Below are 27891 nucleotides of genomic sequence, written 5' to 3' on the forward strand. Positions count from 1 at the left end.
GAGGCAGGACTTGCAGCGCGTTGAGCATCACAAATAGAACAAGGTTCTATTTTAGTGCCTGGCCACGCAAACGCTCGCGAGCAGTGTGGTTGCAATGATTGAATAACATGTATGTGTCAATTTATTTTGCAACACTCGGCGCACGCAACGTGAGCGGTGTGGTCAGCATGTTAGGGTTGCACAATCAGTGCCAAGTAATGACTTGCAACCATAGAGTTAGATACAGTACAGTATCTACCTGTATGCTTGCAACCCTTCCACCTATCTATCCATCCAAACAGTAGTACCTAATATGGGATACCTATATTGTAGCAGCTGTTATAGATGAACTTCATGAGCTTATTGCTCAATGAACATGCCCTCCAGTGTTGTCCACCACCACTCTTCTCCATCCACATCTGAAACTCCTAAACAGACATACACACACACACCTGGGCCAAAATAATGAACACACTGTTGAGAGAAAATGTACAATATATAGCTTGATGACATGCTTTGTTGTCTTCCTTGTTGTTAATGTATTCATTTATTATTTTTATTTATTATTATGAACACAACAAATCCAAAAAAAGAGAAATATACAAACAAGAGTACATAAACCTAACAGACAGGGGTATTACACATCAAGATTCATTTTCAATTTGTTAAATACTTTTATGGTGCGTATTGCTTTTTTGTTTTAACATTTACTGATAATTTCAAAATAGTATAAAAAAAAATCTTCGTGAAAAGGGGTTTGTTCTCTGCCCACTTAATTTTATGGATAAAGAATCTTCCATGAAGATAAACAAATTAACAATGAAAGTTAAATCAGGGTCCATATCATTGGGATCAAAATGAAACCTGCCAGGTCGCAGTTGTAAATGAGAACTTGTTCTCAACTAGCCTACCTGGTTAATTAAAGGTGAAATAAAAACATAATATCAGAGTCTCTCAGATTAACATTAATAGTCGTTTCTTAAAAATAAAAAAATCTTTTAACTCACTCCAAAATCTTCTGACATAAGAACAGTCCCAAAATAAATGATCAAGAGTTTCTGGGTCACAACCACAAAATACACATGTGTTATTAATAGCTATTTTAAATCTGTGTATAATAAAGGTCTGTACAGGGTAGATTCTATGAATGAGTTTGTATGATGCTTCTTTCACCTTATTAGATATACAATATTTACGAGACAACAACAAGACTTTGTTCCAGTTCACTTGTCCTAGGGCTGCATTCCAGTACATTTTAGCAGAGGGAATAGTAACATATTGACATAGTTTCCTTATATACATGTTATTACATTTACAGTTTAAAATGTCAATTCCTTCTAGCTGTATTGAGGCTACAAAATCCTCAACAGTTGCACTTGGAGTATTGTTATATTCTCCTAAAAGAAGAATAGCACCTTTAGGGACAGCTCTAACAACTATTTGATACTCCTCGGGAATGAATGTAACGTTGTGTGTCCTCATGAATTTTTGATAATCATATAGTTGGCCATCATTATTCAATAATTGTTTAACCCAGATAATCCTGTTGTCAAACCAGCTCTGGAAAAATAAAGACTTGTTTTTGTAATTTGGATAGATTCAGAGAGCCTCAGCCAGGCGTACCGTCAAACATCGCTCATTACTAGCTAGCTACCTGTACTAGCCATCATATTAGCTGCTAGCTTGCGGCACACTCCTTCTCCCGCGACCTCACACGCGCGGATTCGTCTTAGCAACAGTAACTATTGGGCGGAGTTAAGGGAGAGAATCAGCGAATCGGCTTACAAAACGTTTGTTTGTGATGCAGATCGGTACGATGGTCAGTCTGATTCGGTAGGCAGTCAGATCTGGCACTGCCACACACATACCTACCTTAACAAAATTAAGGAAGTTTCCTTTAAAATTATTCATTAATATTATCCTGCCAACCACTATATGAAGAAGTTTAAGAAAAACACAAATTCAAATTTTACCTTTTGTTATGACCACCCAGAAATGGTGTTGGATCTTTTTTGGCATTTTATTCATGTAAGGAAACTGGCAAGACATTTTACACTATTGTGGAGAGATGTACTGCTTGGATTTTTTAAAACCTACGATAGAGATAAGTTGAAACAATTTTATGTAATTAATTTCATTTATTCTTTTGGCCAAATTTCATATTCACAAATGTAAATTTACAAACAAAACACCACATTTTCTTACCTTACAAATAGAACTATATTTTAAGACAATTAAATACTCTACTAACAAAAAAGCTGTTATAATTCAATGTATGTCCCTTAAGGTCCTTGTGTAATGTGATCTTGTACCCCCTAGCCCAATTGTCCTTTGTATATTATTTATATATACTTGTGTTCCACATGTACAGGCAGATCTGACATCGGCCCAGGTGCCGGTTTCCCGACAGCGATTGAATTTAGGCTTACGAGTGTCTGGGTTGGCGCCCCCCTTGGGTTGTGCCGTGGCGGAGATCTTTGTGGGCTATACTCGGCCTTGTCTCAGGATGGTAAGTTGGTGGTTGAAAATATCCCTCTAGTGGTATGGGGGCTGTGCTTTGGCAAAGTGGGTGGGGTTGTAGCCTTCCTGTTTGGCCCTGTCCGGGGGTATCATCGGATGGGGCCACAGTGTCTCCTGACCCCTCCTGTCTCAGCCTCCAGTATTTATCATAAGGTGAATGCACCAATTTGTAAGTCGCTCTGGATAAGAGCGTCTGCTAAATGACTTAAATGTAAATGTAAATGTTATGCTGCAGTAGTTTGTGTCGGGGGGCTAGGGTCAGTTTGTTATATCTGGAGTACTTCTCCTGTCTTATCCGGTGTCCTGTGTGAATTTAAGTATGCTCTCTCTAATTCTCTCTTTCTCTCTTTCTTTCTCTCTCTCTCGGAGGACCTGAGCCCTAGGACCATGCCTCAGGACTACGTGGCATGATGACTCCTTGCTGTCCCCAGTCCACCTGGCCGTGCTGCTGCTCCAGTTTCAACTGTTCTGCCTGCGGCTATGGAACCCTGACCTGTTCACCGGACGTGCTACCTGTCCCAGACCTGCTGTTTTCAACTCTCTAGAGACCGCAGGAGCGGTAGAGATACTCTTAATGATCGGCTATGAAAAGCCAACTGACATTTACTCCTGAGGTGCTGACTTGCTGCACCCTCGACAACTACTGTGATTATTATTATTTGACCATGCTGGTCATTTATGAACATTTGAACATCTTGGCCATGTTCTGTTATAATCTCCACCCGGCACAGCCAGAAGAGGACTGGCCACCCATCATAGCCTGGTTCCTCTCTAGGTTTCTTCCTAGGTTTTGGCCTTTCTAGGGAGTTTTTCCTAGCCACCGTGCTTCTACACCTGCATTGCTTGCTGTTTGGGGTTTTAGGCTGGGTTTCTGTACAGCACTTTGAGATATCAGCTGATGTAAGAAGGGCTATATAAATACATTGATTTGATTTAACGATGCATCTTCATACAACGGCTGAAGATGTAACATGCATTTTCCCAAAACACACCACGCAGAAAGAACGTTCTGATAGAATTGAAAGAAAGGCAGCGTTGCTCTCGGATCAGTGTTCCCCCTTTCAAATCTTACCTTAACATTAGAATTATTACACATACTGACGACGGATCAGCTCCTAGAGATATATCACCTATGGCTACAAATATTGAGGTGGCTTATTCTAATGCTTACCCTATAATAATGCACTAAATCAAGATTTGGCACATCATTGCACCCGTTACACATCATGAAATATATTGAGGCAAAAATTACAGACAGTAGCATACAAATAGCTAAATAAAACTCAATTGAATGAACATGAAATTGATTTCAATATCATTTAAATGCACTGCTCAAAAAAATAAAGGGAACACTAAAACAACACAATGTAACTCCAAGTCAATCACACTTCTGTGAAATCAAACTGTCCACTTAGGAAGCAACACTGATTGACAATAAATTTCACATGCTGTTGTGCAAATGGAATAGACAACAGGTGGAAATTATAGGCAATTAGCAAGACACCCCCAATAAAGGAGTGGTTCTGCAGGTGGTGACCACAGACCATTTCTCAGTTCCTATGCTTCCTGGCTGATGTTTTGGTCACTTTTGAATGCTGGCGGTGCTTTCACTCTAGTGGTAGCATGAGACGGAGTCTACAACCCACACAAGTGGCTCAGGTAGTGCAGCTCATCCAGGATGGCACATCAATGCGAGCTGTGGCAAGAAGGTTTGCTGTGTCTGTCAGCGTAGTGTCCAGAGCATGGAGGCGCTACCAGGAGACAGGCCAGTACATCAGGAGACGTGGAGGAGGCCGTAGGAGGGCAACAACCCAGCAGCAGGACCATTACCTCCGCCTTTGTGCAAGGAGGAGCACTGCCAGAGCCCTGCAAAAAGATGAAACCAACCATCTTCCCATTTTCAACTTCCTGGCAGAGGGCTGCAGGTTCTCCTCAAGAATCTGTCTCTAGTGCAAGCGCTCCCGTCCCTGCTGAAGAGAAACGCCCCCACAACAGGATGCTGCCACCACCGTGCTTTACTGTAGGCATGGTGTTCTTTGGGTGGAAAGATGTATTGGGTTTTCGCCAGACATATCGTTTTGAGTTCAGTACAAAAAGTTCAATTTTGGTCTCATCTGACCACAGCACCTTTTGACACTTGCCCTCGGAATCTACAATGTGCTTTTTGGCAAAGCTCAAACGAGACTTTATGTGGCTTTTTTTGAGGAGTGTTTTTTTCTTGCCACCCTCCCATAGAGCCCAGATTTGGGGAGTACTTGTGATATTGTGGTCACATGCACACATTGACCAGTCTTTGCCATAAAGGCCTGAAGCTCCTTCAAAGCCACCTTTGTCTTCCTGGTAGCCTCTCTGATCAGTCTCCTCCTTGCCCGGTTATCCAGTTTAGACGGACAGCCTGATCTATGCAGGGTCTGGGTGGTGCCATGCGCCTTCCATTTCTTAATAATGGTCCTAACGGTGATCCGAGGGACAAAGCCTTTGAAATCTTTTATATCCATCCTCTGACTTGTGCCTTTCCACAAATGTATCTTTTGAAAGTACCTTTCTGCCCACAGATGGTTCGTTTCAACATGACAATGAGCCAAAGCAACCGTACAGTGGCTGAAGGACAAGAAGGTCAATGTCCTTGAGTGGCCTAGTCAGAGCTCTGACCTAAATCCCATTGGGAATCTGTGGAATGACTTGAGTGAAGTCCATGAGTGGTCACCATGCAATTTGACTGAGCTTGAACAATTCTGCAAGGAAAAATGGGCAAATATTGCACAGTCTAGATGTGCAAAGTTAGTAGAGACGTATTCAAGAGATTCATGGCTGTAATTCAATTAAAAGGTGGTTCCACCAAGTATTAACTCAGGGGTGTTCACTTATCCAAATAGGGTATATTCGTTTTTTAAATTTGAATTAATCCCCCCCCCCAAAAAAAGATTCACTTGGATATTGTGAATTACTGTGTAAATAAAGCTGGAAAAAGTCAGCTTTGATGTGTTTTCATTTCAGGCTGTAAGGCAACTAAAGATGAACATATTTGAAAGGGGGTGGTGACTTTCTATACCCACTGTACATGGATCTGGATCAAATGACTTATTCCAGTCTATTTCCTTACCTTCCATATGAGTTGGATTTGAATTGGTAAACAAATGACTTATTCCAGTCTATTTCCTTACCTTCCATATGAGTTGGATTTCAATTGGTAAACAAATGACTTATTCCAGTCTATTTCCTTACCTTCCATATGAGTTGGATTTCAGTTGTTAATCAAATGACAATGTTTCCCTATCAGACTTAGTTTTGTTTGACTGCTGTTTTTTTAATGACTTTTATACCAAAGGATTTACAAGGGGGTCATTGTAAATAATCCCATTTATGACTAGAGAAGATGGACATTAAGACCATTATTTGGCCGAAGTGAAGTTCTCAGAGGAATTATACAGTGAGTGTACAAAACATTTGGGATACCTGCTCTTTCCATGACATAGACAGACCAGATGAAAACGATGATCCCTTGTTGATGTCACCTGTTAAATGCACGTCAATCATTGTAGATAGAGGGGAGGAGACCGGTTAAAGAAGGATTTTTAAGCCTTTAGACAATTCAAAATCAAATGTTATTTGTCACATGCGCCGACCTTTCGGTCAAATGCTTACTTACAAGCCCTTAACCAACAATGCTTTAAGAAGTTCAGAAAAAAAAAGTGTTAAATAAAAAGTAACAAATAATTAAACAGCAGCAGTAAAATACAATAGCTAGGCTATATTCAGGGGGTACCGGTACAGAGTCTGTGTGGGGGCGATGGTTAGGACCGAGCACGCCCCCATTTTTTTGTAGACAGCTACGAAAAATACAGAAACATTGATTGTGCATGTGTGCCATTCAGTGGGTGAATGCGCGAGACGAAAGATTTAAGTGCCTGTGAACAGGGCATGGAAGTAGGTGCCAGGCGCACCGGTTTGAGTGTGTCAAGAACTGCAACGCTGCTGGGTTTTTCACGTTCAACATTTTCCCGTGTGTATCAAGAATGGTCCACCACCCAAAGCACATCCAACCGACTTGGCACATCTGTGGGAAGCATTGGAATTAACATGGACCAGCATCCCTGTGGAACCCTTTCGAAACCTTGTAGTCCAATCCCCGATGAATCGAAGCTCTTCTGAGCGCAAAAGGGGGTGCAACGCAATATTAGGAAGGTGTTCCGAATGTTTTGTATACTCAGTGGACAATGAATACAGCGGCTGACCATACGCAGCTGTTGCCGTTTGTTTTTTTCACTAACCTGGAATTATGCACACCTGTAGAATGAGTTTTACTAACAGACAGTCATGGGTTAACCTAACACCCAATATGTTTCTCAGTGTTGAGTCCTTATAGTGCATTCGGAAGTATTCAGACCCCTTGACTTTCCACATTTTGTTACGTTACAGCCTTATTTTAAAATTGATTAAATTGTTATTTTTCCTCATCTACACACAATAACCCATAATGACAAAGCAAAAACAGGTTTTTAGAATTTTTTTGGTAATTTATTAGAAATTAAACACTGATATGACATTTACTTAACTATTCAGAGTTTGCCTTTTGGCAAACTCCAAGTGGGCTGTCATGTGCCTCCCTGACCAAGGCCCTTCTCCTTGGTCAGGGAGGCATTGCTCAGTTTGGCCGGGTGGCCAGCTCTAGCAAGAGTCTTGGTGGTTCCAAACTTTTTCCATTTAAGAATGATGGAGAACACTGTGTTCTTGGGGACCTTCAATGCTGCAGAAATGTTTTGGTACCCTTCCCCAGATCTGTGCCTTGACTCCATCCTGTCTCAGAGCTCTTTGGACAATTCTTCCAACCTCATGGCTTGGTTTTTGCTCTGACATGCACTGTCAACTGTGGGATCTTATATAGACAGGTGTGTGTGCCTTTTCAAAATCATGTCCAATCAATTGAATTTACCACAGAATTTACCACAGACTCCAATCAAGTTGTGGGAACTTCTGAAGGATGATTCATGGAAACAGGATGCACCTGAGCTCAATTTCAAGTCTCATAGCAAAGGTATTTCTGTCTTTAATAAAGCCATTTTGTGGGGAAAAACTCATTCTGACTGGGCCTGGCTCCCCACCCATGTGGGCCTGGCTCCCCACCCATGTGGGCCTGGTTCCCCACCCATGGCTGCACCTGCCCAGTCATATGAAATCCATCGATTAGGGCCTAATTTATTTATTTTAATTGACCGATATGAACTGTAACTCAATCAAATCTTTGACGTTGTTGCATGTTGCATTTATGTTTTTGTTCAGTATAGAAAAAGAAGGTTGGAGCTGCTGGAATCTATTTCAACAGTTGGCTCCTCGTGAGTATCCCAAGGCCCCAGCACTTCCTCATTCTGCTTCTGTAGGAGCATTATGCATGTTGGCTGTCGTTAATGTTCAGAACTATGAATGTATTTGTGTATTATTTATCAGGGTTGACATTTGCAGTTGATCAATTGTTTCAGCACTATTAGGAAGCACACCTGATAAGGTTCAGGTGATATCATTCAGTTTCAAGCTGTGATTTAAGCACAACCTACCTTCCGAGTAGTTCACTTGGAGACCAGTTTGAGGTCGAGGCCAGCATGCACAGTGGCCTTTCAGGACCAGGATTGGGGAGCTATAAAAGTCAACACCTCACAGAAAAGGCAACAGACGTCCTTCCCCCACTTTGTACAGCTTTTCTGAGTGTGTTCTTCTGTGATGCTTGCACTCTTAGTCTCTTTACAACAGTTTGCATTGGTGTCCTGTATACATGGTACTGCTAGCTACTGTGGCTGCTCCAGGTTGAAGATGTCCCTTAGGCACAGATCTAGGATCAACTTAACTTCCCCAAATCCTAACCTTGATTATTAGTGGGAGAAAACGTGAAACTGACCCTAGATCTGTGTCCGTGGACAACTATATTGTACTACCTTTGAGCCTACCTAGCCCGACTGAGGTTTTGTGGTGTGTTCTGTGCTGCATTATGGTAAGTGCTGACTATCCTACCGATCCTTGACTTCAGCTATGTCGTTTACAAAATAGCCCCCAACACTCTACTCAGCAAACTGGATGTAGTCTATCACAGTGCCATCCGTTTTGTCACCAAAGCTACATATACTACCCACCACTGTGACCTGTATGCTCTCGTTGGCTGGCCCTCACTACATATCCATCGCCAAACCCACTGGCTCCAGGTCATCTATAAGTCTTTGCTAGGTAAAGCCCCGCCTTATCTCAGCTCACTGGTCACCATAGCAACACCCACCCGTAGCACGCGGTCCAGCAGGTATACTTCACTGGTCATCCCCAAAGCCAACACTTCCTTTGGCCGCCTTTCCTTCCAGTTCTCTGCTGCCAATGACTGGAACGAATTGCAAAAATCACTGAAGCTGGAGTCTTATATCTCCCTCTCTAACTTTAAGCATCAGCTGTCAGAGCAGCTTACCAATCACTGTACCTGTATACAGCCATCTGTAAATAGCACACCCAACTACCTCATCCCCATTATTATTTACCCTCTTGCTCTTTTGCACCCCAGTATCTCTACTTGCACATCATCATCTGCACATCTATCACTCCAGTATTGTACATATATTTTTCTATTGTGTTATTGACTGTACGTTTGTTTGTAACTCTGTTTTTGTCGCACTGCTTTGCTTTATCTTGGCCAGGTCGCAGTTGTAAATGAGAACTTGTTCTCAACTGGACTACCTGGTTAAATAAAGGTGAAATAAAATAGAGTGCGCTTGGTTGCAAATGTGACGTGACTAAGTCCAATTGCTCTTGCGACTCATTATTTGAAGTGCCTAGAGAGGAATAGTAACTTTTTTTTACTATGTTTGGTAAACATGTACTAATTCACTAACTTTTTGTTGATTGCTTCCATTTTCTAGCCTGGCCTCTGTTTTTCATATATCCTATGGGGCTCCCGAGTGGCGAAGCGGTCTAAGGCGGTGCATCTCAGTGCTATAGGCGTCACTACAGTCCCTGGTTCGAATCCAGGCTGTATCACATCTGGCTGTGATCGGGAGTCCCATAGGGCTGTGCGCAATTGGCTCAATGTCGTCCGGCTTAGGGGAGGGTTTGGCTGAGGTAGGCCGTCATTGTAAATAAGAATTTGTTCGTAACTGACTTGCCTAGTTAAATAAAAAATAAATACAATTATAATATTATAGAGGAAAACTGATGACTACCTTTGGAGTTCAAGGGACAAACTTCTGAATAGGAGTCTAGAGTTTCTGGCCCTGTTCCAATACGAAGGAGGTGTTCAACCAGGGTCAATGTCTTCCGTTGAACCCATATTTCTCAATGATGAGGGTCAGAATTGAGTACCTGACACTATTCCAAACAATCTCGCGAACCCTTTTCCTTGTTACTTGTGGACTCCACATTGCAGCTATATGGGAGTCTGCAATGGTAAAGGATAGGGGTGAGGGATCGATTTGGAATTAGTACCGAAAAGTGCACTAATGGTTGCTATTAGGATAAGTCGCCTCCAAAACAGATGCTTTTAAGAAATGGTCATAAAACCAAAAACCTCTAGACAATCAGGCAATTCCAAAGCATCATTTGTTTGGTTTGTTTTCTGAGTCAATATTTTATCAAACGAAGACACAAGTTGTTTTTGTGATAGTTTGATGTGACCTATACCAAGACTGAATAATCCATCAGATTCTCAATTCAAGTGAAACTCAATTCTGAAAGAGGTGTGTGATTTTTATGACTCCGAAGTGATTTCTATGTACCTAATGAAAAGCAAAAACATTTGTTCCACTTTATCAGACCTGCAAACAGTATTCATACATGTGACTACACAGACATAACCCGTAGCTGTTGTTTTTAGTGCATTGATGAACTTAACAGTTTTATGAATGGTCATGATTTGTGCCAACATGATTTATGAAACTATACATGGAATCTGTGTACAGTCTTGATTGACGGTGTTCTTCTGAAGAGAATTGTGAAATCTCTGAAATAAAGCTGAATGTTGACCGCTACAGCTGTCTTTTATTTCTCTTATCTTTGTACCGTGACAGTGGGATTCATTTTTCATTTCCAATCCTGAAAATCAAATGGATGGAAAGGAAAAACTGATCCCCCACCTCAGTCGAAAGAAAATAATCTCAGCCACCTGATCTACTCAGCAAATCTGATTTATCTGATTTATTATTGAAAAAAGGTGCCATTTAAAATGATCTAAACATCATGTACATCATTTTAAACTGCAAGAAAGACAAACTGGGGTGGCCACAAGAGAGCGCTATATGACTGCTAAACTGGTGGGATCTCGTATCTTGGTTTCATCATACCCAAAGCAATCAAGTTCAAAACGGAACCGTCTGTAGATGGCAGTGTAACACTATTATAGCAAACATGGTTTACTATGGTGATGGCCTTGTGCTTCCTTGGTCCTGCCCTGAACTTGACCTTGACAAAGCTACCATGCCTTAACTCACTACCACTAATCACACCTGGGTCCTTATGGTCTCAAGTAGCCTCTCCTTCTATATAAGGATTCTGAATGGTGAAAACCTACAAAGTCCCTTTCAAGTAATATTGGAGATGATCACAGAGAGGAGGATGTTTTGAGAGTATTGATCAATCATGTCTTAATTTCTTAATTCAAACCCATACCGTGCACTGTGTCATATGAATGGATGTTGGGTCATTTTAGTTTGGTAAACATCAGCTTTGATTCCAGGTCAAAACACAACCTGAATCTGGGTTGTGTACAGGTGAAGGCAATATGGTCGATGCGGCCTACACCAGATTTCTCCTGTTTCACATCAGTGCAGATGAGACAAGGCGACGAAGCCGCATTAGACTGAGACACCTGTTCCTTCCTCTTGGACTTAATAGTGGGGCGGCAGGTAGCCTAGTGGTTAGAGCGTTGGACTAGTAACCGAAAGGTTGCAAGATCGAATCCCCGAGCTGACAAGGTAAAAATGTGTCGTTCTGTCCCTGAACAAGGCAGTTCCTAGGAAAATAAGAATTTGTTCTTAACTGACTTGCCTGGTTAAATAAAATAAATGAATAGTGAGTGGTGGGCCACCTTGGCCTCCAACCAATCTTAAGTCTCCATTGAGCACTCGTCATCCTAACAGAAGATTTGATTTATTAGGATCCCCATTAGCGGACGCCAATAGCTAGTCTTACTGGGGTCCGACGCATAACGAAAAAGACTTTACAATTTACATGCGTTTAAAAACATTAACGTGTGTGTATAACGGAAGTGGGCTGTTGTGGGGAGAAAGGAGATGGGTATGGAAAGAAAGGGATACAAGACGTGGTTGCCATAGGTACTTGGCAGAGTGCCAGGTAGAGGAAAAAACAATGAGCATTTATTCAAATAACTCAGACTGTTGAACCATTCTGCCTGTTTAACCATTCCATGTGCTTACTAAAACCCATAGAAACAACTGCAGTAGAAATCATTGGGAGCATCCACAACCATACTCACCTCTGACTAGTAGTAAGAGGTGAGAAAATAAATGAATTTGCCCTAGCTGTCATTAAAGGATGTGTTTCAGTATATACAGTGCATTTGGGCAGCCTTATTCTGAAATTGATTAAATAAAACAATTTCCTCATCAATCTACACACAATACCCCATAATGACACAGTGAAAACAGGTTTTTAGTTTTTTTTGCAAATGTATTAAAAACGGATAACTTATTTACATACGTGTTCAGACCCTTTGCCAAAATTGAGCTCCGTGCATAATGTTTCCATTGGTCATCCTTGATGTTTCTACAACTTGATTCGAGTCCACCTGTGGTAAATTCGGTTGATTGGACATGATTTGGAATATATAAGGTCCCACAGTTGACAGTGCATGTCAGAGCAAAAACCAAGCCATGAGGTTGAAGGAATTGTCCATAGAGCTCTGAGACAGGATTGTGTCGAGGCATAGATCTGGGGAAGGGTACCAACACATTTCTGCAGCATTGAAGGAACCCAAGAACACAGTGGCCTCCATCATTCTTAAATGGAAGAAGCCAAACTGAGCAATCGGGGGAGAAGGGACATGGTCAGGGTGGTCATGGCCACTCTGACAGAGCTCCAAAATTCCTCTGTGGAGATGGGAGAACCTTCCAGAAGGACAACCATCTCTGCAGCACTCCACCAATCAGGCCTTTATTGTAGAGCGGCCAGACGGATGCCACTCCTCAGTAAAAGGCGCATAACAGCCCGCTTGGAGTTTGCCAAAAGGCACCTAAATGACTCTCAGACCATGAGAAACAAGATTCTCTCGTCTGATGAAACCAAGATTAAACTCTTTGGCCTCAATGCCATGCTTCACGAGAGATCCTGCTCCGGAGTGCTTAGGACCTCAGACTGGGGGCTGGGGGCGAAGGTTCACCTTCCAACAGGACAACGACCCTAAGCACACAGCCAAGACAATGCAGGAGTGGCTTCAGGACAAGTCTCAGAATGTCCTTGAGTGGCCCAGCCAGAGCCCGGACTTCAACCTGATCGAACATCTCTGGAGAGACCTGAAAATAGTCAGAGAGGATGTGAGCTTGAGAGGATCTGCAGAGAAGAATGGGAGAATCTCCCCAAATACAGGTGTGCCAAGCTTGTAGCGTCATATCCAAGAAGTCTCGAGGCTGTTTTAGAAGAAGGCTGTAAAGTAACAAAATGTGGAAGAAAGTCTGGGGGTCTGAATACTTTCCAAATGCACTGTAGAGGTAGGTTACAACAAGCAGATGATACAATTGTATCGGAATCTGTCAGGTGCATCTGACAGTTTATGATACACTGCAAGTCAACAGGACTTTATTTATCCCTTGAGGGGCTATCATCAGGAGCAATAATTTATACACTGAACAAACATGTAAACACAAAATAAAACAATTTCAAAGGGGTTACTGAGCTACAGTTTTTATAATGAAATCAGTCAATTGAAATAAATTCATTAGGCCCTAATCTATGGATTTCACATGACTGGGAATACAGATATGCATCTGTTGGTCAAAGATATCTTTTAAAAAAGGTAGGGGAGTAGATCAGAAAACCAGTCAGTATTCATCCGTGAAGAGCACACTTCTCCAGTGGGCCAGTTGCCATCGAAGGTGAGCATTTGCCCACTGAAGTTGGTTACTATGCCGAACTGCAGTCAGGTCAAGACCCTGGTGAGAACAACGAGCATGCAGATGAGCTTCCCTGAGACGGTTTCTGACAGTTTGTGCAGAAATTCTTCGGTTTTACAAACCACAGTTTAATCAGCTGTCCAGGTGGCTAGTCTCAGGCCATCCCACAGTTGAAGAAGACGGATGTGGAGGTCCTGGGCTGGCGTGGTTACACGTGGTCTTTGGTTGTGAGGCCAGTTGGACGTACTGCAAAATTCTTTAAAATGACATTATGGTAGAGAAACAAAAATTATCTGGCAACAGCTCTGGTGGACATTCCTGCAGTCATCTTGCCAATTGCACGCTCCCTGAAACCTTGAGACGTCTGTGGCATTGTGTTGTGTGAGAACTGCACATTTTAGTGGCCTTTTATTGTCCCCAGCACAAGGTGCACCTGGGTAATGATCATGCTGTTTAATGAGGTTCTTGATATGGCACACCTGTCAGGTGGATGGATTATCTTGGCAAAGGAAAAATGCTCACTAACAGGAATGTAAACAAATTTGTGCAATAAACTTGAGAGAAATACGCTTTTTGTGCTTATGGAACATTTCTGGGATCTTTTATTTCAGCTCATGAATCATGGGACCAGCACTTTACATGTTGCATTTATATTTTTGTTCAGTGTATATGCAATACTGTATATTAATATTCCCACAGAACCATCACTGTGCACAGAATACTGCAATGGATGTAAGATGTTTTATGCATAGTCAATCCACCTTATCACTCCACGCTAAAAGACCCGTTACTATCGTTGTTATGGTGATTATGTTAATTAGACACACCAAGGAAAGCAAAGACACACAAGGCTCCCCATTGGCTTCCTGATGTAGAGAAACTGAGCTCATACATAACAGAATTGATGCAGGGATGGAAGAGTCCAGCTCTGTGGATTCCAGCAGTGGGAGAGCCCAAATCCAATGGGATGATTTTTTGGGGGGTGTATTTTATAAATCTGCAGTTCATGTGGCTGTGTGCGCTTTCTGTATCACATGTAGGCTAAGGTAAACCTTTAACAATACAGTTAGAAGGAAGAAGATTCATTTTTCATGTATACATCCAGGCCAAATGATGAATTTGTCTTATGCGCACTATGTGTTTTTATTTGATGTACTTGCATTTCTGAGAACAACATTTGTAGTTTATTCGAGGATTTTAATTTAATAAAATATAAATGCCTTCTTTACCAGCCTGCAACGTGTAGGCTAATAGGCCACACTAGTTCGTAGGTTATTGAGCTGTCTTATAATAATGAGGATAACTAATTAAATGGATGTTTGTGTCAGACAACAATACTGGGGAGGATATATTCATGTACAGTATGTGTATGGTCAACACAGTCAGTGGCTACAGAACTACATTAAGGTATGGAATATGACTTGTGCTTTCAGTAAACGCCAAGATGATATAAATTACTTTACATTTAGCATTTGTTTCTTGCCCCAATCGAAATGTATTTAGTCATTTCGACAATAATAACCATACTCTCAGATATTTCTCTTATCCTTCTCATTATTCGTTTTTAATAAACGTCTTCGTTTAGCCTACACGATAAAACGTTTTGTTTGATATGCTACTATTTGATTGACTATGAAGATTTGGTGTCTTGCAATTGATCAAACTTGCTCTTGAAATATGTGACAAATTATGACAATGTTAAAATAAATGTGATCCTTTATGGAGCATAATTTTGCCAGCCAATGATTACAATTTCAGCACTGTTTAAGATAAAACGTTGATGCTTAAATATTTTCAAGAGCTTGATTTTTTTTTACTGCTAAATGTATTACTTTTTGTATACATATATATCAAAACAATATTTTGAATTCACAAAGTTGATATTACATTGTTTGAACCTTGTTATTAGAAAATAATTAACGCCAGTTGTAGCGATAACATCAACGAGCTATAAAAACGTAGTACAATATTCTTCTAACGTTTTTATACACATTTGACAGATTATATAATAATCCGAATGAGTTTATTTTTTCGCCAAAATGGCGTTAATTGTAGGCGTGGCTTGAGTATATCAGTACAATGTTGGCATTTAAACTGGACAGTAGCCTAGGCCTACCCTTTTTGAAAGTCCGGTTTACCACAAAAAAATACATTTTAAATGTACAATCAATTACATGATTCCCCCTAAATCAACAATTGTGTCGTTGGTAAATCAATTTTTAGCTTAAAGTCGTCAATTAGACTTTCCAAACCATATACCCCAATCGCAAATTGTGGTCATTTAATAACCATTGATTCTAGCACGTTATTTCCCTTACAGTAGCCTACAAATGAAATATCAGTAAAATAATCTTCATAGCTTTAAAATAACTTCTAATTCCAATAAAACGTTCAGACAGTTTCAGTAGAATATATTAATCAACCATGCTTTGTTTTGTGTGTGCTTGTGCTCCATAGGTTTTAAAAAGTATTTTTATTTAACTAGGCAAGTCAGTTAAGAACAAATTGTTATTTACAATGACGGCCTACCCCGGCCAAACCCGTATGACGCTGGGCTAATTGTGCGCTGCCCTATGGGACTCCCAATCACGGCCAGATGTGATACAACTTGGATTCGAACCAAGGACTGTAGTGTTTTACACTGAGATACAGTACCTTAGACCGCTGTGCCACTCGGTACCATGATAGTGTGCACTACTATAATAAGCTATAAAAATAGCCTAATATTAGCACTGACAAGTATCAATGGGCATGGTTCTTGGCCAGAGACAGCATGTTCATCCCTGTTCTGTAGTGATGCCACCCGTGCTCAGCATGGACACTGTGTGGGCAGTCACCCAGCTCACTGAGGCTTCCCTGGGGGTGCCAGCAAAGCCTTACTGGACTGCCAGAGCCAGTTCCAGAGAGATTATACTATTCCTTTCATTCATTGAGATTCTTTGTTCATTTCTATGATCTGCTCATTCTTCATGGCTTTGGAAAGAAGCTGGGTTCTATTGGATGTAGAAGTCAATGTTTCCTAGATTGGTTCTATTGTATATGATGTGTGAAGTGGAATTTGAATTCGAATCAGAAAGTGGTTTTCTTTGCGTCACAATATTTGCATAATATGTACAGTGCCTTCAGAAAATATTCACACCCCTTGACCTTACACATTTTGTTGTGTTACAGCCTGAATTTAAAACTGATTAAATTGAGATTTTATGTCACTGGCCTACACACAATACCCCATACTGTCTAAGTTGAATTATGTTTTTAGAAATGTTTACAAATTAATTAAAAATGAAAAGCTGAAATGTCTTGAATCCGTAAGTATTCAACCTCTTTGTTAACCGTAAATAAGCTCAGGAGTAAAATTGTGCCTAACAATTCACATAAATTGCATGGATTCGGTGTGTGCAATAATAGTGTTTAACATGATTTTTGAGTAACTACCCCATCTCTGTACAATTATCTGTAAGGTCCCTCAGTCGAGCAATGAATTTCAAGCACAGATTCAACCACAAAGACCAGGGAGGTTTTCCAATGGTTCGCTGGGTAAATGGGTAAAAAAAAGCAGACATTGAATAATCCGTTGAGCATGGTGCAGTTATTAATTGCACTTTGGATGATGTATCAATTCATCTAGTCCCTACAAAGATACAGGCGGCCTTCCTAACTCAGTTGCCGGAAAGGAAGGAAATTGCTCAGTGATTTCACCATGAGGCCAATGGTGATTTTAAAACAGTTAGAATTTAATGGCTGGGTTAGGAGAAAACTCAGGATTGATCAACAACATTGTAGTTACTCCACAATACTAACCTAAATGACAGGGAAAAGAGGGAAGCCTGTACAGAATACAAATATTCCAAAACATGCATCTTGTTTGCAATAAGGCACTAAAGTATCACTGCAAAAAATGTGGCAAAGAAGTTTACTTTTTGTCCTAATACAAAGTGTTATGTTTGAGACAAATCCAACACAACACATCACTGAGTACCACTATTCATATTTTCAAACAAGGTGGTGGATTCATCATGTTATGGGTATGCTTGTCATCGGCAAGGACAACAGAGGTTTTTTTGTATAAAAAGAAGCGGAATAGAGCTAAACACAGGAAAACTTGGTTCAGTCTACTTTCCAACAGACCCTAGGAGACAAATTCACCTTTCAGCAGCACAATTACCTAAAACACAAGGCAAAATATACTGTACACTGGAGTTGGTTACCAAGACTACATTGAATGTTGGCCAAGTTACAGTTTTGACTTAAATCGGTGTTAAAATCTATGGCAAGACTGGAAAATGGTTGTCTAGCATTGATCAGCAACCAACTTGACAGGGCTTGAAGAATTTTTTTACAAATAATGGGAAAATATTGTACCATCCCAGTGTGCAAAGCTCTTAGAGACTTAACCAGAAAGTCTCACAGTTGTAATCGCTGCTAAAGGTTACTCGGAGGTGTGAATAATTCTACTTATGTGATTTAGGAATATTTTTACTCCTGAACTTATTTAGGGTGTTGAATACTTATTGACACAATACATTTCAACTTTTCATTATTTGTAAAAAAAAATTTAAAAACAATTCCACTTTTACATTATGGAGTATTGTGTGTACGCCAGTGACACAAAATCTCTATGTAATCCATTTCAAATGCAGGCTGTAACACAACAAAATGTGGAAAAAGTCAAGGGATGTGAACATTTTCTGAAGGCACTGTATTTCTTGGGAGATGATGATCATATGATGACTATCAAATATAGCCACCAGTCAAAACATAATTTGACATTGAAAAACTAAACCAAATAGATACAAAATACTTTCAGAAAACAAAGCACTTTTATTGATCTATTTCTGTTATATTATAACTGTACACAGCATAAATCATATATCATACACACCTCAGCAAAAGATCAGCTTAAAAGCAAAACAAATTATCTGTGATCATTGCTACTTGTTTTCCAAACTAGAATGGCTCCAGAGAGCAACAGTCAGTTGTGAAGAACTGAGGTGAGTGTACTAATTCAATTTCAATATTGTAGAAGCAATTTCTGTATTGTTATTTTGTCCAGTTTTGCATGTCCATCTTACTCCACATTCTATGAATCTTTATAGCAAGCTTGAAGTCAAAGGACTCCCCCCCCCCCTCTTTTTTTCTTAGGTGAACCAATGGGAGCGCTCCACAAGGTCTCATGTGATCCGGTTGGTCCAAACAAGCGACCTTCGTTCTTTCACTCTCACATGTCGATCTGTGTGGACACAAAGACAATGGGTTAGACGATATGTGGCTCTTTCAATTGTTCAGTGCTGGTTATGTGGTTAAAATGATACTGAAACCGCACTTTGGACTGAACACATAAATGCAGTGAGATAGTATTGCTATCAGTCCAATGTGCTAGTAAAGCAGCGCTGATGACAGGGTGGTGATGCAGTGTGTGTGTGCACGCGCAGTGGGTAATGATTGCGGGGATGTGCTTAAGGCATGTGGTCACTGTCGCTGCATGTGTGTTTCTCCCATCTCCTACCATCAGTCCTGTGGTTGGCGTACGTGTGCGTTTGTGTGTATGGGGGGGTGGCACCAACGAACCCTTATCTCCCAGGGCAGTGATCCCCTCAGTCTGCACACAGACACAGGTCAGCACAAACAGCCTGTGTGTGTGTCTGTGCTCCACCCCCAACCCCTGACCTCTGGGTGTGGGATGGTGATGTCTAGAGGAAGGGCAGTCAGCTGGGACCCCCTGAAATTACACCTCTGGGAAAACACAGACACACAATCCCAGACTCACTCAGAGACACACTTCTCTTGTCTGGCTTTTGCAACGTCATGGCCCTATGACTCTACACTGTGATGTTCATAAGGCTAACATCAATTCCTGTTGTATAGGTGTGTTCCGTTCATTACGGATGAGGAATAGTCATAACAATTGGTCATAAAGGAGGCAGGCATGGCCAGTTTAAAACAATAACTAAATTCAGACCTATGCATTTTGACAATAAACCAATATCCAAATGCAATAGACTAGGGGATATATATACATATACAGTTGAAGTCAGAGGTTTACATACAACTTAGCCAAATACATTTAAACTCAGTTTTTCACAATTCCTGACATTTAATCCTAGTAAAATATTCCTGTCTTTGGTCAGTTGGGAACACCACTTTTCTTTAAGAATGTGAAATGTCAGAATAATAGTAGAGAATTATTTATTTCAGCTTTTATTTCTTTCATCACATTTGATTTTCCCATGATGTCAAGCAAAGAGGCACTGAGTTTGAAGGTAGGCCTTGAAATACATCCACACGTACACCTCCAATTGACTCAAATAATGTCAATTAGCCTATCAGAAGCTTCTAAAGCCATGACATAATTTTCTGGAATTTTCCAAGCTGTTTAAAGGCACAGTCAACTTAGTGTATGTAAACTTCTGACCCACTGGAATTGTGATACAGTGAATTATAAGTGAAATAATCCATCTGTAAACAATTGTTGGAAAAATTACTTGTCATGCACAAAGTAGATGTACTAACCGACTTACTAAAACGATAGTTTGTTAAGCCCATTTTTTGTCCATTAAAATAACATAAAATTGATCAGAAATACAGTGTAGACATTGTTAATGTTGTAAATGACTATTGTAGCTGGAAACGGCTGATTTTTTATGAAATATCTACATAGGCGAACAGAGGCCCATTATCAGCTAACATCACTCCTGTGTTCCAATGGCACATTGTGTTAGCTAATCCAAGTTTATCATTTTAAAAGGCTAATTGATCATTAGAAAATCATTTTGCAATTATGTTAGCACAGCTGAAAACTGTTGTGCTGATTTAAAGAAGCAATAAAACTGTCCTTCTTTAGACTAGTTGAGTATCTGGAGCATCAGCATTTGTGGGTTCGATTACAGGCTCAAAATGGCCAGAAGCAAAGCACTTTCTTCTGAAACTTGTCAGTCTATTCTTGTTCTGAGAAATGAAGGCTATTCCATGCGAGATATTGCCAAGAAACTGCAGATCTCATACAAAGCTGTGTACTGTTCCCTTCACAGAACAGCACAAACTGTCTCTAACCAGAATAGAAAGAGGAGTGGGAGGCTCCGGTGCACAACTGAGCAAGAGGACAAGTACATTAGAGTGTCTAGTTTGAGAAACAAACGCCTCACAAGTCCTCAACTGGCAGCTTCATTAAATATTACCCGCAATACACCAGTCTCAACGTCAACTGTGAAGAGGCAACTCCGGGATGCTGGCCTTCTAGACAGAGTTCCTCTGTCCAGTGTCTGTATTCTTTTGCCCATCTTAATCTTTTATTTTTATTGGCTAGTCTGAGATAAGGCTTTTTCTTTGCAACTCTAATAGGGAATGGGAAAATGGCAATCTTCGTGGTCAATATTTGTGTAAATAAAAACATGTTTAGAAGAAAATCATGGTACCAATCATTGCTTCTAATACACCAGATATATGTCCTTGAACTGATTATTTTAAAAGATGGAGCAGCACTGAGCTAGCCTGCAACGTCACTTCCTGGAGTAGCTCAACGAGAGCAACGTATGTATTCATGAGACGCCATTTGGCTTCCATGTGCTATTGAGTCTTCACATAGTGACCGATGGCTTTGTCCATTCATATACAGCCATTGCTCTCGGGCCCAATGCCTCTCGTACCCATGGAAGGTGGCCCCCAACAGCATATTGGCCTAATAGATTCAGAGGGGTACAGCCAGCCCCTCCTCTCCCCCCTCAACTCTCACACTGTTGAAAACTTAGACGAGGCTGCTCACACACACCCCACAGGACTGGGGTTGAGGGGACTGGGGGAGAGGGCTGATTAGGGGGTTATCCACCCCACCAGACTGTGGTTGAGGGGACTGAGGTAGAAGAGTGGTTAGGGGGTTGTCCACCTCACCAGACTGGGGTAGAGGGGTGGTTAGGGGGTTGTCCACCCCACCAGGCTGGGGTAGAGGGGTGGTTAGGGGGTTGTCCACCCCACCAGGCTGGGGTAGAGGGGTGGTTAGGGGGTTGTCCACCCCACCAGGCTGGGGTAGAGGGGTGGTTAGGGGGTTGTCCACCCCACCAGGCTGGGGTAGAGGGGTGGTTAGGGGGTTGTCCACCCCACCAGGCTGGGGTAGAGGGGTGGTTAGGGGGTTGTCCACCACACCAGACTGGGGTAGAGGGATGGTTAGGGGGTTGTCCACCCCACCAGGCTGGGGTAGAGGAGTGGTTAGGGGGTTGTCCACCCCACCAGACTGGGGTAGAGGAGTGGTTAGGGGGTTGTCCACCCCACCAGACTGGGGTAGAGGGGTGGTTAGGGGGTTGTCCACCACACCAGACTGGGGTAGAGGGGTGGTTAGGGGGTTGACCACCCCACCAGACTGGGGTAGAGGAGTGGTTAGGGGGTTGTCCACCACACCAGACTGGGGTAGAGGGGTGGTTAGGGGGTTGTACACCCCACCAGACTGGGGTAGAGGAGTGGTTAGGGGGTTGTCCACCACACCAGACTAGGGTAGAGGGGTGGTTAGGGGGTTGTCCACCCCACCAGACTGAGGTAGAGGAGTGGTTAGGTGGTTGTCCACCACACCAGACTGGGGTAGAGGGGTGGTTAGAGGGTTGTCCACCCCACCAGACTGGGGTAGAGGAGTGGTTAGGGGGTTGTCCACCTCACCAGACTGGGGTAGAGGGGTGGTTAGGGGGTTGTCCACCACACCAGACTGGGGTAGAGGGGTGGTTAGAGGGTTGTCCACGCCACCAGACAGGGGTAGAGGGTTGGTTAGGGGGTTGTCCACCACACCAGACTGGGGTAGAGGGGTGGTTAGGGGGTTGTCCACCACACCAGACTGGGGTAGAGGGGTGGTTAGGGGGTTGTCCACCCCACCAGACTGGGGTAGAGGGGTGGTTAGGGGGTTGTCCACCACACTAGACTGGGGTAGAGGGGTGGTTAGAGGGTTGTCCACGCCACCAGACAGGGGTAGAGGGTTGGTTAGGGGGTTGTCCACCACACCAGACTGGGGTAGAGGAGTGGTTAGGGGGTTGTCCACCCCACCAGACTGGGGTAGAGGGGTGGTTAGGGGGTTGTCCACCCCACCAGACTGGGGTAGAGGGGTGGTTAAGGGGTTGTCCACCACACCAGACTGGGGTAGAGGGGTGGTTAGGGGGTTGTCCACCCCACCAGACTGGGGTAGAGGGGTGGTTAGGGGGTTGTCCATCCCACCAGACTGGGGTAGAGGGGTGGTTAGGGGGTTGTCCACCCCACCAGACTGGGGTAGAGGGGTGGTTAGGGGGTTGTCCATCCCACCAGACTGGGGTAGAGGAGTGGTTAGGGGGTTGTCCATCCCACCAGACTGGGGTAGAGGGGTGGTTAGGGGGTTGTCCACCCCACCAGACTGGGGTAGAGGGGTGGTTAGGGGGTTGTCCACCCCACCAGACTGAGGTAGTTGCGGTTAAAGGGAACTGTTCTATCAGTACTGCCAGATCAACTAGCGTCTATAATATATAAAGGCAGTTTTCCATTATAAAAGATGGATCCCCTTCCTTGTCCTAACACTGGTCTCTGGTGGTATTTTAATATGAATAAATGATCCCCGAGTGTGTGTGTGTGTGTGTGTGTGTGTGTGTGTGTGTGTGTGTGTGTGTGTGTGTGTGTGTGTGTGTGTGTGTGTGTGTGTGTGTGTGTGGTTAGGGGGTTGTCCACCCCACCAGACTGGGGTAGAGGAGTGGTTAGGGGGTTGTCCACCACACCAGACTGGGGTAGAGGAGTGGTTAGGGGGTTGTCCACCACACCCGACTGGGGTAGAGGAGTGGTTAGGGGGTTGTCCACCCCACCAGACTGGGGTAGAGGAGTGGTTAGGGGGTTGTCCACCTCACCAGACTGGGGTAGAGGGGTGGTTAGGGGGTTGTCCACCTCACCAGACTGGGGTAGAGGGGTGGTTAGGGGGTTGTCCACCCCACCAGGCTGGGGTAGAGGGGTGGTTAGGGGGTTGTCCACCCCACCAGGCTGGGGTAGAGGGGTGGTTAGGGGGTTGTCCACCACACCAGACTGGGGTAGAGGGATGGTTAGGGGGTTGTCCACCCCACCAGACTGGGGTAGAGGAGTGGTTAGGGGGTTGTCCACCACACCAGACTGGGGTAGAGGGGTGGTAAGGGGGTTGTCCACCCCACCAGGCTGGGGTAGAGGGGTGGTTAGGGGGTTGTCCACCCCACCAGACTGGGGTAGAGGGGTGGTTAGGGGGTTGTCCACCCCACCAGACTGGGGTAGAGGGGTGGTTAGGGGGTTGTCCATCCCACCAGACTGGGGTAGAGGGGTGGTTAGGGGGTTGTCCACCACACCAGACTGGGGTAGAGGAGTGGTTAGGGGGTTGTCCACCCCACCAGACTGGGGTAGAGGGGTGGTTAGGGGGTTGTCCACCACACCAGACTGGGGTAGAGGGGTGGTAAGGGGGTTGTCCACCACACCAGACTGGGGTAGAGGGGTGGTAAGGGGGTTGTCCACCACACCAGACTGGGGTAGAGGGGTGGTTAGGGGGTTGTCCACCCCACCAGACTGGGGTAGAGGGGTGGTAAGGGGGTTGTCCACCACACCAGACTGGGGTAGAGGGGTGGTTAGGGGGTTGTCCACCACACCAGACTGGGGAAGAGGGGTGGTAAGGGGGTTGTCCACCACACCAGACTGGGGTAGAGGGGTGGTTAGGGGGTTGTCCACCCCACCAGACTGGGGTAGAGGAGTGGTTAGGGGGTTGTCCACCTCACCAGACTGGGGTAGAGGGGTGGTTAGGGGGTTGTCCACCCCACCAGACTGGGGTAGAGGGGTGGTTAGGGGGTTGTCCACCTCACCAGGCTGGGGTAGAGGGGTGGTTAGGGGGTTGTCCACCCCACCAGACTGGGGTAGAGGAGTGGTTAGGGGGTTGTCCACCACACCAGACTGGGGTAGAGGGGTGGTTAGGGGGTTGTCCACCACACCAGACTGGGGTAGAGCGGTGGTTAGGGGGTTGTCCACCACACCAGACTGGGGTAGAGCGGTGGTTAGGGGGTTGTCCACCCCACCAGGCTGGGGTAGAGGGGTGGTTAGGGGGTTGTCCACCACACCAGACTGGGGTAGAGGAGTGGTTAGGGGGTTGTCCACCACACCAGACTGGGGTAGAGGAGTGGTTAGGGGGTTGTCCACCACACCAGACTGGGGTAGAGGGGTGGTTAGGGGGTTGTCCACCCCACCAGACTGGGGTAGAGGGGTGGTTAGGGGGTTGTCCACCCCACCAGGCTGGGGTAGAGGAGTGGTTAGGGGGTTGTCCACCACACCAGACTGGGGTAGAGGGGTGGTTAGGGGGTTGTCCACCCCACCAGACTGGGGTAGAGGGGTGGTTAGGGGGTTGTCCACCACACCAGACTGGGGTAGAGGGGTGGTTAGGGGGTTGTCCACCCCACCAGGCTGGGGTAGAGGGGTGGTTAGGGGGTTGTCCACCCCACCAGACTGAGGTAGAGGAGTGGTTAGGGGGTTGTCCACGCCACCAGACTGGGGTAGAGGGGTGGTTAGGGGGTTGATCACCCCACCAGACTGGGGTAGAGGAGTGGTTAGGGGGTTGTCCACCACACCAGACTGGGGTAAAGGAGTGGTTAGGGGGTTGTCCACCTCACCAGACTGGGGTAGAGGGATGGTTAGGGGGTTGTCCACCCCACCAGACTGGGGTAGAGGGGTGGTTAGGGGGTTGTCCACCCCACCAGACTGGGTTAGAGGGGTGGTTAGGGGGTTGTCCACCCCACCAGACTGGGGTAGAGGGGTGGTTAGGGGGTTGTCCACCCCACCAGACTGGGGTAGAGGGGTGGTTAGGGGGTTGTCCACCACACCAGACTGGGGTAGAGGGGTGGTTAGGGGGTTGTCCACCACACCAGACTGGGGTAGAGGAGTGGTTAGGGGGTTGTCCACCACACCAGACTGGGGTAGTGGGGTGGTTAGGGGGTTGTCCACCACACCAGACTGGGGTAGAGGGGTGGTTAGGGGGTTGTCCACCCCACCAGACTGGGGTAGAGGGTTGGTTAGGGGGTTGTCCACCACACCAGACTGGGGTAGAGGAGTTGGTTAGGGGGTTGTCCACCACACCAGACTGGGGTAGAGGGTTGGTTAGGGGGTTGTCCACCACACCAGACTGGGGTAGAGGGTTGGTTAGGGGGTTGTCCACCACACCAGACTGGGGTAGAGGGTTGGTTAGGGGGTTGTCCACCACACCAGACTGGGGTAGAGGGGTGGTTAGGGGGTTGTCCACCACACCAGACTGGGGTAGAGGGGTGGTTAGGGGGTTGTCCACCACACCAGACTGGGGTAGAGGGGTGGTTAGGGGGTTGTCCACCACACCAGACTGGGGTAGAGGGATGGTTAGGGGGTTGTCCACCCCACCAGACTGGGGTAGAGGGGTGGTTAAGAGGTTGTCCACGCCACCAGACTGGGGTAGAGGGGTGGTTAGGGGGTCGTCCACCCCACCAGCCTGGGGTAGAGGGGTGGTTAGGGGGTCGTCCACCCCACCAGCCTGGGGTAGAGGGGTGGTTAGGGGGTTGTCCACGCCACCAGACTGGGGTAGAGGGATGGTTAGGGGGTTGTCCACCCCACCAGACTGGGGTAGAGGGGTGGTTAGGGGGTTGTCCACCACACCAGACTGGGGTAGAGGGGTGGTTAGGGGGTTGTCCACCACACCAGACTGGGGTAGAGGGGTGGTTAGGGGGTTGTCCACCACACCAGACTGGGGTAGAGGGGTGGTTAGGGGGTTGTCCACCACACCAGACTGGGGTAGAGGGATGGTTAGGGGGTTGTCCACCCCACCAGACTGGGGTAGAGGGGTGGTTAAGAGGTTGTCCACGCCACCAGACTGGGGTAGAGGGGTGGTTAGGGGGTCGTCCACCCCACCAGCCTGGGGTAGAGGGGTGGTTAGGGGGTCGTCCACCCCACCAGCCTGGGGTAGAGGGGTGGTTAGGGGGTTGTCCACGCCACCAGACTGGGGTAGAGGGGTGGTTAGGGGGTTGTCCACCCCACCAGCCTGGGGTAGAGGGGTGGTTAGGGGGTCGTCCACCCCACCAGGCTGGGGTAGAGGGGTGGTTAAGGGGTTGTCCACCACACCAGACTGGGGTAGAGGGATGGTTAGGGGGTTGTCCACCCCACCAGACTGGGGTAGAGGGATGGTTAGGGGGTTGTCCACCCCACCAGACTGGGGTAGAGGGGTGGTTAGGGGGTTGTCCACGCCACCAGACTGGGGTAGAGGGATGGTTAGGGGGTTGTCCACCCCACCAGACTGGGGTAGAGGGGTGGTTAGGGGGTTGTCCACCCCACCAGCCTGGGGTAGAGGGGTGGTTAGGGGGTCGTCCACCCCACCAGGCTGGGGTAGAGGGGTGGTTAAGGGGTTGTCCACCACACCAGACTGGGGTAGAGGGATGGTTAGGGGGTTGTCCACCCCACCAGACTGGGGTAGAGGGATGGTTAGGGGGTTGTCCACCCCACCAGACTGGGGTAGAGGGGTGGTTAGGGGGTTGTCCACCCCACCAGCCTGGGGTAGAGGGTTGGTTAGGGGGTTGTCCACCTCACCAGACTGGGGTAGAGGGGTGGTTAGGGGGTTGTCCACCACACCAGACTGGGGTAGAGGAGTGGTTAGGGGGTTGTCCACCCCACCAGACTGGGGTAGAGGGGTGGTTAGGGGGTTGTCCACCACACCAGACTGGGGTAGAGGGATGGTTAGGGGGTTGTCCACCACACCAGACTGGGGTAGAGGGGTGGTTAGGGGGTTGTCCACCCCACCAGACTGGGGTAGAGGGTTGGTTAGGGGGTTGTCCACCACACCAGACTGGGGTAGAGGGTTGGTTAGGGGGTTGTCCACCACACCAGACTGGGGTAGAGGGTTGGTTAGGGGGTTGTCCACCACACCAGACTGGGGTAGAGGGTTGGTTAGGGGGTTGTCCACCACACCAGACTGGGGTAGAGGGGTGGTTAGGGGGTTGTCCACCACACCAGACTGGGGTAGAGGGGTGGTTAGGGGGTTGTCCACCACACCAGACTGGGGTAGAGGGGTGGTTAGGGGGTTGTCCACCACACCAGACTGGGGTAGAGGGGTGGTTAGGGGGTTGTCCACCACACCAGACTGGGGTAGAGGGATGGTTAGGGGGTTGTCCACCCCACCAGACTGGGGTAGAGGGGTGGTTAGGGGGTTGTCCACCACACCAGACTGGGGTAGAGGGATGGTTAGGGGGTTGTCCACCCCACCAGACTGGGGTAGAGGGGTGGTTAAGAGGTTGTCCACGCCACCAGACTGGGGTAGAGGGGTGGTTAGGGGGTCGTCCACCCCACCAGCCTGGGG

The 27891-nt window shown here is 45.6% G+C and overlaps 1 long non-coding RNA gene across 3 annotated transcripts in view; it reads right to left on the reverse strand.

Annotated features, from left to right (window-relative positions):
- Positions 1-17302: 17302 nt before the first annotated feature.
- Positions 17303-27891, reverse strand: part of LOC139559534 (uncharacterized) — a 46026-nt gene continuing 35437 nt past the window's right edge. For 2 of the 3 annotated variants that reach the window (XR_011671789.1, XR_011671790.1), the window contains one exon: positions 17303-18819. This is a non-coding gene — a long non-coding RNA (uncharacterized lncRNA). Of the gene's footprint in view, positions 18820-19157; positions 19323-27891 lie in introns of all 3 variants that reach the window. The other variant, XR_011671791.1, reaches the window with a different exon arrangement.

The sequence above is a fragment of the Salvelinus alpinus genome, chromosome 30, assembly GCF_045679555.1.
Source record: "Salvelinus alpinus chromosome 30, SLU_Salpinus.1, whole genome shotgun sequence".
Classification (NCBI taxonomy): Eukaryota; Metazoa; Chordata; class Actinopteri; order Salmoniformes; family Salmonidae; genus Salvelinus; species Salvelinus alpinus.